Source organism: Cavia porcellus, unplaced genomic scaffold (genome assembly GCF_034190915.1).
Source record: "Cavia porcellus strain 051 isolate PalLab524CR breed Dunkin Hartley unplaced genomic scaffold, mCavPor4.1 scaffold_19, whole genome shotgun sequence".
Classification (NCBI taxonomy): Eukaryota; Metazoa; Chordata; class Mammalia; order Rodentia; family Caviidae; genus Cavia; species Cavia porcellus.
The window spans coordinates 25,652,586-25,665,079 of record NW_026947502.1 but is presented as its reverse complement, the minus strand read 5'-3'; the positions used below and the strand labels follow the sequence as shown (position 1 = coordinate 25,665,079).

General features: G+C 35.7%; 1 long non-coding RNA gene across 1 annotated transcript in view; it reads right to left on the bottom strand.

The window, feature by feature from the left end:
- The window catches only part of LOC134471610 (uncharacterized), a 133,779-nt gene that overhangs the window by 79,697 nt on the left and 41,588 nt on the right, over positions 1-12,494 (bottom strand). The window contains exons 2-3 of the long non-coding RNA XR_010041097.1: positions 1,056-1,121; positions 283-438 (exon numbers count right to left, since the gene is read on the bottom strand). This is a non-coding gene — a long non-coding RNA (uncharacterized LOC134471610). The remainder of the gene's footprint in view (positions 1-282; positions 439-1,055; positions 1,122-12,494) is intronic.

Below are 12,494 nucleotides of genomic sequence, written 5' to 3'. Positions count from 1 at the left end.
GGTCCAAGAGCACCACCGCTTCCCCAGAGAGGCATAAAGATTCATTTCAGGCTGCTTCCAGAAGATCCTAATGGACACTTGTAACTGGGGACACAACATCAGATTTCTCCAGTATTTTGTCCCCTTGGAATATCTGGATGAAAAAAAAAAAATCACTCACAAAAAAGCCAACCAAAAGGCTATGGATGGAATGGGGAGGTGAGGAGTAGTCCTTGATCTTCTCTTTAGAGGCTGGAGAGGCTATGCCAGAAAAGAAAAGTTTGAGCTTATTTCTATGCTTACCAGGCTTAATATCAGTTGAATTTTGAAAACCTGGTCCCTCTCCTCTCCGTTGGCTCCAGGCTCCATGATACAGCCCTACCATTCACAGAAGGTTATACCAGGATGGCCTGAGAAGTATGGGCAGCATTCAGGGTTTCACTGTGGCATTTTAAAAACCTAAAAAGCAAAGCAAAACAAAAAACAAGGCAATAAAGCTCTTCTCTGGAGCTGAATTTCAAGATCGATACGTAATAGATTAAAGCAGAGATGAAAAGTCACTTAAGCATGACCAGGTGGTTCCCAGTTTTTAAAAAACCTGGCTCAAAAACATAGATTTAAAGAAATGCTAGATTCTGGTTAGAAGTGTTAAGGTGGATTGAATGTACAGAGAAACTGTCTTGGTATAGACACCTAAAAATGCTCAATAAAGACTTCAAGATTTATTTTTAGATGCATAGACAAAGTAGTGAGAAAACATAGCCAACCTCAGAAGAGAGTGACCAAAAGAACCTTGGGCTCTGCATTATTCCTGTGTCCAAATATGCATTTCTAGAACCTGGAGTTTGGATTTTTAACTGGCTCCATATCTGGAGACAGGTGTTTGCATCAGAAGCACATCATAAATAAACATCTGGGGACAGAAGGAAAAACTCAATGCTTCCATAAGAGGGAAGTCAGAGAGGGGTTCTCTGCATAAATCTGTGGCCTCTGGTAAGCGACACCCACAGGGAGACGAGGATCCTTGTCTTTGTTACCTGGGGTTTTGGATATATTAGCAAAGGGGAAAAACTCACCTGTGAGAATCTATAACCACATCCTGTCCTCAAGTAGACATTGGGACTAATAGAAACTCATGAAACCTGAAAGACAAAGCAAAAAATTTTATTCGCAGTGTTCTCACAGTGTCACTCTAGACAGCTAATGGATGACTCTGAAGGAATGAACATTTGAACCAAAGCCTCAAATAATTCCTAGAGCTACTGTGAGCTCACCATCAAAAATTATAAAGCACACACAAAAGTAAACTACATGAGAAAAGTAGCAAGAATCAAACTAAATAAAGAACTTCAGGGAGCAAGTACCAGTTAAGCACAGCCAGACCTGTCACAGACATGGAGATTTTAGAGGACAAGCCAAGTCATGAGGGTGGAAGTCTGGAAGAGCTGCAGACACTCTGACTGCTCATTCTCCCCTGTATTTTTCCACGCCATTTGCTCCCCTGTTCCAAATTTTGCTGAGAAATCAGCAGTGACAAAAGAGTGGGTAAACTGAGTCATGCGCCCTAATGATGATAAGTTCTAGTCCTCTGAAACAGTTGAAAGCAAAAGTGGATCCAAAATATCTGAAGCTGCAGCCAATCATTTTCCAGCCAGATAAGAAGACACAGCATCCTGGGAGGTTGGGGTCAGGCCAAATATAAATGAACTCAATCTATTAAAGCTGTCACCCAGCCCCATTCCAAATTTATTAAGAGGAAATGTGAATGATCAGGTATTTATACGAACTATCAGTTACAACAAAAGATTTTCATCTAGGGAAATAAAACTTTATTTTAGTCTTCTTTGTCACTATACATAAGAGTTGGGATACAATAAAAAAATTATGAGTCATTTGAAGAAGCAAGGGATTAAAAATGATTATATTAAAAAGGCAATACAACCAATATAGATAGACTCCCTGAAGATACTGGGCAACAAGCACTTTATAACAAGAGTTATAAACATATTTAAATTTTAGAAATAAATAAGATAAATGGGCATTTTTTCAGAGAGTTGCAAGCTATAAAAATGATAAAATTGAAATTCTGGAATTACATTATGTAAAATTAATACTTAATTGAATGAAGTCCCCCCAAAATGATACAATTAAAAAGCACTAGGAATCAGAATCCTCCTGATTTAATTATGTTGGAATTCTAGAGTCTCTTAAAAGCCTGGAAATTCTAGAAGAAGGTTTGCGTGGAAAACTTTGGCCAAGTTCAGCCCATGGCAGGCCCTATGCTTAGATTCCCAGAGCAGCCTGTGTGTACAAGACTTTAACAAGTTATGGTGGGCAAAAACACAGAAATGAAAGTTTAAAACCCTGTTCTCTATATTTTGGGCATTCATTTTCTAATCTCTGATTGCCACTTCTGATGACCAAACTTGAGAAAAAGAAGCAGATGGCCACATTGTAGCCCAAATCTCTGTAGCTCCAAGTACCTCCCCTCTATCTGAAGTGACTTTCAAGGGATTGAAAACAACAATTTAGATTTTCTCCCTTCATTTGCCCTCTGTTGGGAGCCATATAATAAAGACTAAAACATTTAAAAATGGTAAAATCAGTAAGTGACCATACACATCCATGCAAAAGCATAAGCTCAGAAAAAACCTGAGAAGATTTAAATTTACATGTCAGGCTAGTCTTTGGCACAAGAAGAACCTATAACAATAAAAAGAAAACTAAACAATACCAAAAACAAGGAACCCCATGGAGGGGGGACAATATGATTTCCAGAGTTATCAAATTATTAGATTCAAATGTCTCATTTTCAACCAAGAAAACTTATAAAACAACAGGAAAATATGGCCTAAAGGAAAAAAATAAATCAAAAATGATCATCCCTGAGAAAGACCTAAAGTTTAGCAAATCTACTAGAAAAAGACTTTAAGTAACTATTTTAAGAGTGTTCAAAGAACAAAGAAGACAATGTGTGAATATAGTGGAAATATCAACAAAGAAATATCCTTTTAAAAAAGAAGAGAACAGCTGAATCTATAAAGAAAAATTCATTAGAGTGATTTAAAAGAAGATTTGAGCAGGCAGGAGAAAGAATTAGCAAAATTAAGATAGGACAATGGATATCATGGAGTCTGGGAAACAAAAAAAAATTGAAAAAGCAAACAGAGCCTAAGGTAGGCTCTTGGTAGTGGGACACTATCAAGTAGGCCAACCTGTGCATTGAGGGAGTCCTGGGAGCAGAAGAGAGAAAGGGAAAGAGCTAGAACATTTGAATAAATAACAGCTGAAATTTTTAAAAATTTGATGACATGAATATAAATATCCAAAAATTTCAAAGAAATTCAAGAAAAGTAAATTTAAAGAATCCACACAAAGCTACATATAATCAACACTTTTCACTTAACATAAACTTTGTTTTTGTTTTTGTTTGTACTGGGAATCAAACTCACGACCTTGCACTTGCCAGGCAAGTGCTTAAGCCACTGAGCTAAATCTCCAGCAATATAAACTTTTGAAAGACAAAGAATCTTGAAAGCAGCAACAGAAAAGTGACTCATCACATACAATCATTTCTTAGAAAGGGTATCAGTAAGCAGTTCACCTCCCTGGTAAGCGGCTGTGGTGTGGCAGGCTGCGGCAGCCCCAGGGGGAGAACCACCAGCATCTCCTGAGAGCTGCACCATGTTGGAACTCAGGACGCTGAGAAACCAAGCAATCAGCCTGCCTCCCTGCTAAGCAATAGTAAGCCTACCAGTGCATGGGCTTAGAGTCAAACATCCCACTTCCCCTCCCCGCTTCAGCAAATGGGAACCAGAGATCTGAGCGTCTCTTGGGAGGTTGACCATATGCAATATAGCAAATAAGGAGGATTTCCTTCTACCATCTTTTTGAAGGCAAATATCTTTACTACTGTTTTGCTTTAGTCTGATTAATGGTACTGTTCTATTGAATATCCTGTTTTGATAATTTTTATAGTGTTCTGTACTTCATTTTATTTTGTTATACATGATTGAGAGAACAACTAATGTGATGATGAGATGTACTGTGATACCAAGTGCTGTTATCCCGGTAACCTACTGCGAAGTTCTGTACCAATGTCACTACACTATCTCAATTGGCTTTGTTCTGTCTTGTTCTGTTGTGTTTTACTACCTTCAAAATAATAAAAAAATTTTAAAAAAAGAAAGAGTATCAGTATATTTCTCATCTAAAACTTTAAGGTCAAAAGACAATGTTGATATCTTCAAAGAACTCAAAGAAAATAAAAAAGCAGTTAACTAAGAATTCTCTAGCCAACAAAACTGTCCTTCAAAATTATGAACAAAATTAAGACATTTTTAGATAACAAAACTTGAGGAAGCTTGTGACTACTAGACTTGCCCTGTGAGAAATGTTCAAAGGAGCCTTGCAGGTAGAAATGAAAAGGTATTACACAGTACAAGTCACATAAAGAAATAAAGATCTCCCCAAAGGAAATGTGGGCACAACTATAAAAACAACTATCATTGTTACAGTAGTTTTATCTATGCTTTCTGTTCTATAGATGATTTAAAAGATACATGTAGATCTTCCTTAATTTACAATGGAATTATATTCTAATAAACTCATTGTAAGCTGAAGATATCATAAGACAAAAATGCTTTTAATATACCTAAGCTAAAAAAATCATAGCTGAGCCCAGCCAATCTTAAACATGTTCAGAAAATTTACATTAAAGTACAATTGGACAAGATTATCCAACACAAAGCCTATCTTATAATAACATTGTTATATAGGATTTTGAATCAAAATTCAAAATTTGAAATAGTTTCTACTGAATACATATTACTTTTATAATATCACAAAGTGAAAAAATACTAAATGGAAACATTTAATACAGAGCCATCTGTATTTAACAATAACTACTAGCTTTAACACTAGTAGTTTTGCAACAATAGTTTCTGTACAGATGGTAATTTAAGAAACAAATGCATTTAAAATAATTGTTAGTTTTCTTAATTATTAAAATTATGTCTTTGGGCATACAGTGTGCAAAAACATAATATTATAAATCAACAAACTGTTGGGGCAGAGGTCTAAAGGAGCAGAATCTCAATATTGTTGAAGTTAGCTGGTATCAATAAAAGATTAGAATCTTACAACTTCAAGATGTTGAATCTAATTCAAATATAACCACAGTAAAAAAAAATATAGCAGCCAACAAAGTAAGTTTTCTAATGCCTAGTAGTTTCAAAGATAACAATAAGAGGCTACCAAGCATTAATTATTTCAGTTACAATGGAAAACAGCATGACCGTTACTCAAGAAATTAAATATAGAATGGCCATATGATCCTGCAATCTTCCTAGTGGGTATATGCTCAAGGGAAGTAAAATCAGTATGTCAAAAAGATATCTGCATGCCTGTTTATTGTAAAATATTCATAACAGCCAAGAGATGGAACCAATCATCAATGGATGATTGAATAAAAATTGTATATATTCAAATTGAATACTATTCCACTATTTAAAAATAAGAAAGATATCTTGTCATTTGTAACAACATGGATGAACCTGGAGAACATTAAGTAAAATAGCCACTCACAGAAAAAGTTAAATACCACATGATAGCACATATACCTGGCATACTACAAGGTGATCTTGCTGGATGTGGTGGCTCACACCTGTAATCCTGGCACTACAGATGGTTGAGGTAGGAAGGTCAAAAGATCAAGTCCAGCCCAGATGACTTTGCAACTTAACAGGATCTTGGTTCAAAAATAAGTTGATCCATGGAAGTAGTGTAGTAGTGGTTATCAAAACCTGAGGCAGTTATGGAACAATGTCTTGGAAGAGGATATACAGTTACAGTTAGATGAGAAGGATCAATTTCAAGGGATCTGTTGTACAGCAAGATGATTATAGTTAGTTACAATATATTGCTTTTTTCCTTTTTTTTTTTTTTTTTTTTTTTTTTTTTTTTTTTTTTTTTGGTGGTGCCAGGGGTTGAACTCAAAACCTTGCACTTGCCAGGCAGGCATTTATGACACTGAGCTAAATCCCCAGCCCAATATGTCGCATTTTTAAAAAATGTAAAGAGAATGAATACCATGTACTATGTGAGTAATACATTTGTTAATTTCCTAGATTAAGCAGTTCCACAAGGTATATATTCAAAACATGTTTTGACAAAATGTACAATATTATCTGCTGCCTTAAATATATAAGCATATATACATATATATATATATGTAATCATTTAAAGGAGATTTTGTTCTCTTCAAATTATCAGGCACTCAGAGGAGCAAGAAACTTAATATATAATACATAATGAGGCAAAAATTCATTCAGAACTTACCCAGAAATAACACTGGTATCAGAATTAGCAGAAAATAACATTAAATTAATTCTAATAACTACATTCCAATTTTTCAAAAAGTTAAGAAATGATAATCAAGACATAATCCAGATATAAAGTACAAATCAAACTTAAAAAGATGAAATCTATAACATCTGGTATGAAAAATACACTATATGAGATTAAAGGTATCTGATATACTGAATTTGAAGACAGCAATAGAATATACCCAAATCAGACATGAAAAGAAAATCCCAAGAATATAGCCAAAATCAGACATGGAAAGAAAAAAATTAAAAATTAAAAGGGCATCTATGGGCTGTGGAACAACTTCAAATAGTATGATACACATATAATTGGAGTCCTTGAAGGAGCCATGGGGACAGAAGAAGCATTTGACAACATAATGGCCACAAGCTTTCCAAATGTGATGAAAACTACAAATCCAACACCCAAGAAACTCTAGCTCAATAAACACCAACATATATCATAATTAAATTGTCAAGAACCACTGATAAAGAAAATGTCTTAAAAGCATCCCAGAGGTGCCCTAGGGAAAGAACCAGCCAGCAAGCATCTCCCGAGATCCCCCACATTTAGGGCACTGGGAAAGAAGGCAACCTGCACGACTCTTTGGTAAGCAGCCATGAGCCTGCTGATGCATGGGCTGAGAATCAAACATCTCATCCTTCCCCCACCTCCCATTAGCAAATGGGAGCCAGAGGTCTGAGCATCTCTTGGGAAGTTGACCATATGCAATATAGCAAATATGAGGGATTTCCTTCTATCATCTCTTTGAAAGCAAATATTGTTATCAGTGTTTTGCTTTGTTCTGACTAATTGTATTGCTCTATTCAATATTCTGTTTTGATAAGTTCTATAATGTTCTGTATTTGGTTTGATTTGCTATACCTGATTGAAAGGACAACTATTGTGAAGATAATGAGATATACTATGGTACCTATTACTGTTATCCTGGTAACCATCTGTGACGTTCCATTGTCTCAATTGGCTTTGTTCTGTCTTGTTCTGTTGTATTTTACTACCTTCAAAATAAAATTAAAAAATGGAAAAAAAAAAAAAACATCCAAAGAGGGCAGCCATGTGGGCTGGAAAGAGAACCACAAACAAGCTAACTCCTTCCTATGAGCCAGCGAGTGTGCAAGTTGGAAGACAAGAAGTGCTATGACACCCCTCCCACCTTAAGCAACTAGCTGATTCAGAGAAACACAGCCTACAGTGATAGCACTGAGGTAAAATAATAATTCAATGCTTGATTGTTTGATTGAATTTGCAGGCCAAAAGCCAGTAGTCTGAGCATGTATTTAGAGGATAACAATCTGCTATACAGCAACTATCGGGATTATCTTTTGAAAGTGGTAGTGTTAATCTCCCACTATCTTGCTTTAAAGTCTTGTGTCATTTTCATTGTTTTGCTTTGTTGTGGTTTTATTCTGCTTTGTTTTGTTTGATTTTATTATATCTGATGCTATTAGCAGGTATTTCAAAGATAACATATTATGGTAGTCATTTTTGATTTCCTATTATTTTGTTTTGAAATCCTGTATCACTTTCATTTTTTGATTGGTTATTCTGTTACATTTTGTTTGATTTTATTACATCTAATGATATGGCAGTTATTTTGAAGGCAACAAGAAGCATTATGGTATCCATTGTTGACTTCCTATTATCTTGTTTTGAAGACTCGTACCACTTTCACTGTTTTGTTTTGATTGGTTTTATTCTCTTTTATTTGGATTGATTTTATTCTCTTTACAAATAAATCCAGAGAAGCAAGGACATGCTTTATGCAGAGGTAGAAAAAGGACATCAAAATTCTTTTGGAAAACTATACAAGAGCAATATTTTAACATACTCAAGGGTAAAAAACCCTATTAACTTATAATTGCATACTTAGGAAACATTTTTCAAAAACAAAGGCAAAATAAAGATTTTTTCAGAAGATATTCATCACTAGTAGAACTACAGTACAAATAATGTTTAAGAATTTCGCCTCAAGCAGAAGATAGTAGGTGTAAGTCTAAATCTACACAATGGAATGAAGTACTCTAAAGAAGCGACTAAATGGATAAGTATAAAAGATTTCTTTAAATTATAATTAATCTTTTGACACCATTCCAAGCCCTGGGAGAGTTTAAGATCATCGCTCCCAGTGGTCAAGGACCCACCCAGCTTGCAGCCACACTAGACTGCGCTCTGAAGGTTTCCAGCCTGCCTGTGACATGCCCAGTGACCTTCTTTCAATCCAGGGGACTGGGCTCCTGAAGGTCGTGAGCTCCTGCACACCATCCCAAGCCCTGGGAGAGTTTAAGATCATCATTCTCAGTGGTCATGGACCCGCCCAGATTCTAGCCACACTATACTAGGCTTGGGAGGGTTTGCAGCCCAACCTGATTGCACCCAGCCACCTTCTTCAATCAGGGGAGTTGAGGGCACATGAAGTGAGTTCCAGTGTATTGGTCCTAGCCCGGGGACAGCTTTCAACCTTCATCCAGAGTGGTTAGGTGCCCACCTAGCTTCCTAGAACACTGGAGGTGGCACAGGAGGTCCTGTGGGCCTGACTAGGCCATGCTCAGCAACCTCCATTCAGTCCCAAGAGCCCAGGGCATAGGAAACAATTTCCAACATGGCCAGGGGAAGCCTTGGAACATCACTTGAAACACGGAAATATAGGAAAATGACAAAATGAAAGGCCAAAATGTAATCTCAAACATCCAGCCCATCCCAAGAAAGCTGAGGAGCCATGTACATAGAAGAAAATACATGCCATACACCCAAAATACCTGAAATAATAGCAACTGAAATAAAGAAGCAACTCTGGGAAGCTTTAAAGGAATTCAAACTAGAAATAATCTCCCAGATAAAAGAAGAAATGATAAAAGTAATGAAAAAGATGCTGAACACATCTAAAGAAGACACTATTTAAAAAGTAGAGGAACAAAACAAAAAGATAGAATCCCTGGATGAACAATATAAGAAACAAACAGAATACACAAAGCAGATTCAAAGAGATACAGGAAATCAAAAATTCCATTGAAAGTTGTCAAAACCACCTCAACGAAAGTGAAGATAGAATTTCAGACCTCGAAGACAAGCTTTCAGCTAGTGAACAGGAAAGGAAAGATCTTTTACAAATAACAAGGAATCAGGAAATAACAATTCAACAGCTGCAAGATGATTCAAAGAAAAACAACATAAGATTGATAGGGATAAATGAAAAAGAAGGGGACAACACAAATGATATCAAGAGGCTATTTACAGAAGTAATAGCTGAAAACTTCCCAAACATGAGAATGGACACTGACATTAGGATTAGTGAACCATATAGAACTCCAAATAGCCATAACCAAAATAAAACTACACCCAGACATATAATAATCAACATCCCAGAAATCCAACATAAGAATAGACTATTAAAGGCTGTCAGAAAGAAAAGATAGATCACCTATAAAAGAAAACCTATCAGAATTACAGCAGACTTCTCAGCACAAACAATGAAGTCAAGAAGAGCATGGAGTAAAGAACCTAAAGGAAAGTGATTTCCAACCTAGGCTGATGTACCTTGCAAAACTGTCCTTCAAAAAGGATGGAGAAATAAGATACTTCCATGACAAAGAATAGCTGAAAAACTTCATGATCACCAAGCCAACCCTGCAGAGAATACTAAAGGACAGTTTAGATACACATAGGGAAAAAAACCACTAAGCAAAGCAGACAATTAAACAGAATGGAAAGATAGAGATGCAACAGCAGAGAGATAACATGTCAACAATAAACCAATATATAACAGTTATAACCATTAATGTGAATGGTCTCAATGTGCCAATTAAAAGAAACAGACTGCCAGAATGGATCAAGAAACAACATCCAACCATATACTGTTCATAAGAAACCCATCTAACCCAGAAGGAAACTCACAGACTGAAAGTCAAAGGATGGAATACAATACTTCATGCAATATGAACCAAAAAAAGCAGGGGTAGCTATTCTGTTTGCAGACAATGTGAACTTCAAACCAAGAATGAACCTAAGAGATAAAGAAGGTCACTACATATTGGTTAGGGGAAAACTTCAAGAGGAAGAGTTAGCAATCTTAAATATATATGCACCAAATTCCAGAGCACCCAGTTATACAAAGCAAGTATTAATAGAAATGAAAAATCAAATAAGCAATAACATAATTATAACAAGAGAACTTAACACACCATTGGCACCAAGGGACAGGTCAACCAGACAGAAAATCAGCAAAGAAATAACAGAACTGAGTCACACCTGTGAATAAATGGACTTGATAAATGTATACAGAGTGTTCCATCCAGCAACATCAGAATATACATTCTGCTCAGCAGTATATGGGACATTCTCTAAAACAGACCATATACTAGCCTACAAAACATTTAAATAAATGCAAAAGAGATGAAATTATCCCATGCATGTTATCAGAACATAGCACCATAAAACTAGAAATTAATGATAAAAGAAACTGCAAAAACCCACAAACACATGAAAATTGAATACTACACTCTTGAGCAATCAGTGGGTCACAGGGGAAATTAAAGAAGAAATTAAACAATACCTACAAGCAAACAAAAATACAGATACAACTTACCAGAATCTGTGGGATGAAGTGAAAGCAGTCCCCAGAGGAAAATATATTGCACTGAGTTCCCACATCAAGAAAACAGAACGAACACAAATAAACAACCTGATGCTACACCTCAAACATCTAGAAAAAGAAGGGCAAGTTAAGCCCAAAGCCAAAAGAAGGGAGGAAATTATAAAAATCAGAGCAGAAATTAATGCAATAGAGACTAAGAAAATAATCCAAAGAATCAATGAGTCAAAGAGTCAAATTCTTTGAAAGAATAAATAAAATTGATAAGCCCCTAGCCAACCTTATTTTTAAAAAAGGAAAGAAAAAGCTCAAGTTCATGCAATAAGGAATAAAAAAGGCAAAATCACTACAGACTCTGTGGAAATACAGAAGATCATCAACGCCTATTTCAAAAATCTACTCTCATAGGTTCGATAACACAGAAGAAATGGACAGATTGCTAGAAACATATGAACTACCAAAGCTGGGTCAGGAAGATGTAAAACTTCTGAATGATCCAATTTCTATTAATGAAATTGAAAATGTAATTAAGTCCTTACCTACAAAGAAGAGCCCAGGCCCAGACAGATTCACTGCAGAATTCTACAAGAAATACAAAGAAGACCTAATGCCGACTCTCCTCAAACTCTTCAATGAAATTGAAAGGGAAGCAATTCTTCCTAAGTCATTCCTGGAAGCAAATATTACTCTAGTACTAAAACCTGAGAAAGACCCAACTAAAAAAAAAACGAACTACAGGCCAATCTCCCTAATGAACACATATGCAAAAATCTTCAATAAAATACTGGCAAACAGGATGCAGCAAATCATCAAGAAGATTATACACCATGACCAAGTGGGATTCATCCTAGGCATGCAAGGATGGTTCAACATATGTAAATCAATAAATGTAATCCACCATATCAGTAAAGTCAAAAGTAAGAATCACATGATCATTTCTATAAATGTAGAAAAAGCTTTTGATAAGGTCCAACATTCATTCATGATAAGAACCTTACAGAAAATTGGAATAGATGGTCTTTACCTCAATATGATAAAGGCCATCTATGACAAACCAACAGCCTGCATCATAATAAATGGCCAAAAACTGAAGGCCTTTACCTTAAAATCAGGCACAAGACAACGATGTCTCTTATCACTGGTCCTATTCAACATAGTACTGGAAATACTAGCCAGAGCACTTAGACAAGAGAGAGAAATAAAAGGGTAAAGATAGAAAAAAAGGAAGTTAAATTATCATTATTTGCAGATGACATGATATTCTACATAGAAGACCCCCAAAACTCCATTGAAAGACTCCAAGATATAATAAATAAATTCAGCAATGTAGCTGGATACACAGTCAATACTCAAAAATCAATAGCATTCCTAAACACTAACAACAAAATCACTGAGAGAGAATAAGAGAAGCCACACCTTTCACACTAGCATCCCAAAAAATGAAATACTTAGGAATTAGTCTCACAAAAGAAGTAAAAGATCTTTATATAGGGAAAATTATAATACCCTGAAAAAGAAATCAAAGAGGATCTCAGAAAAT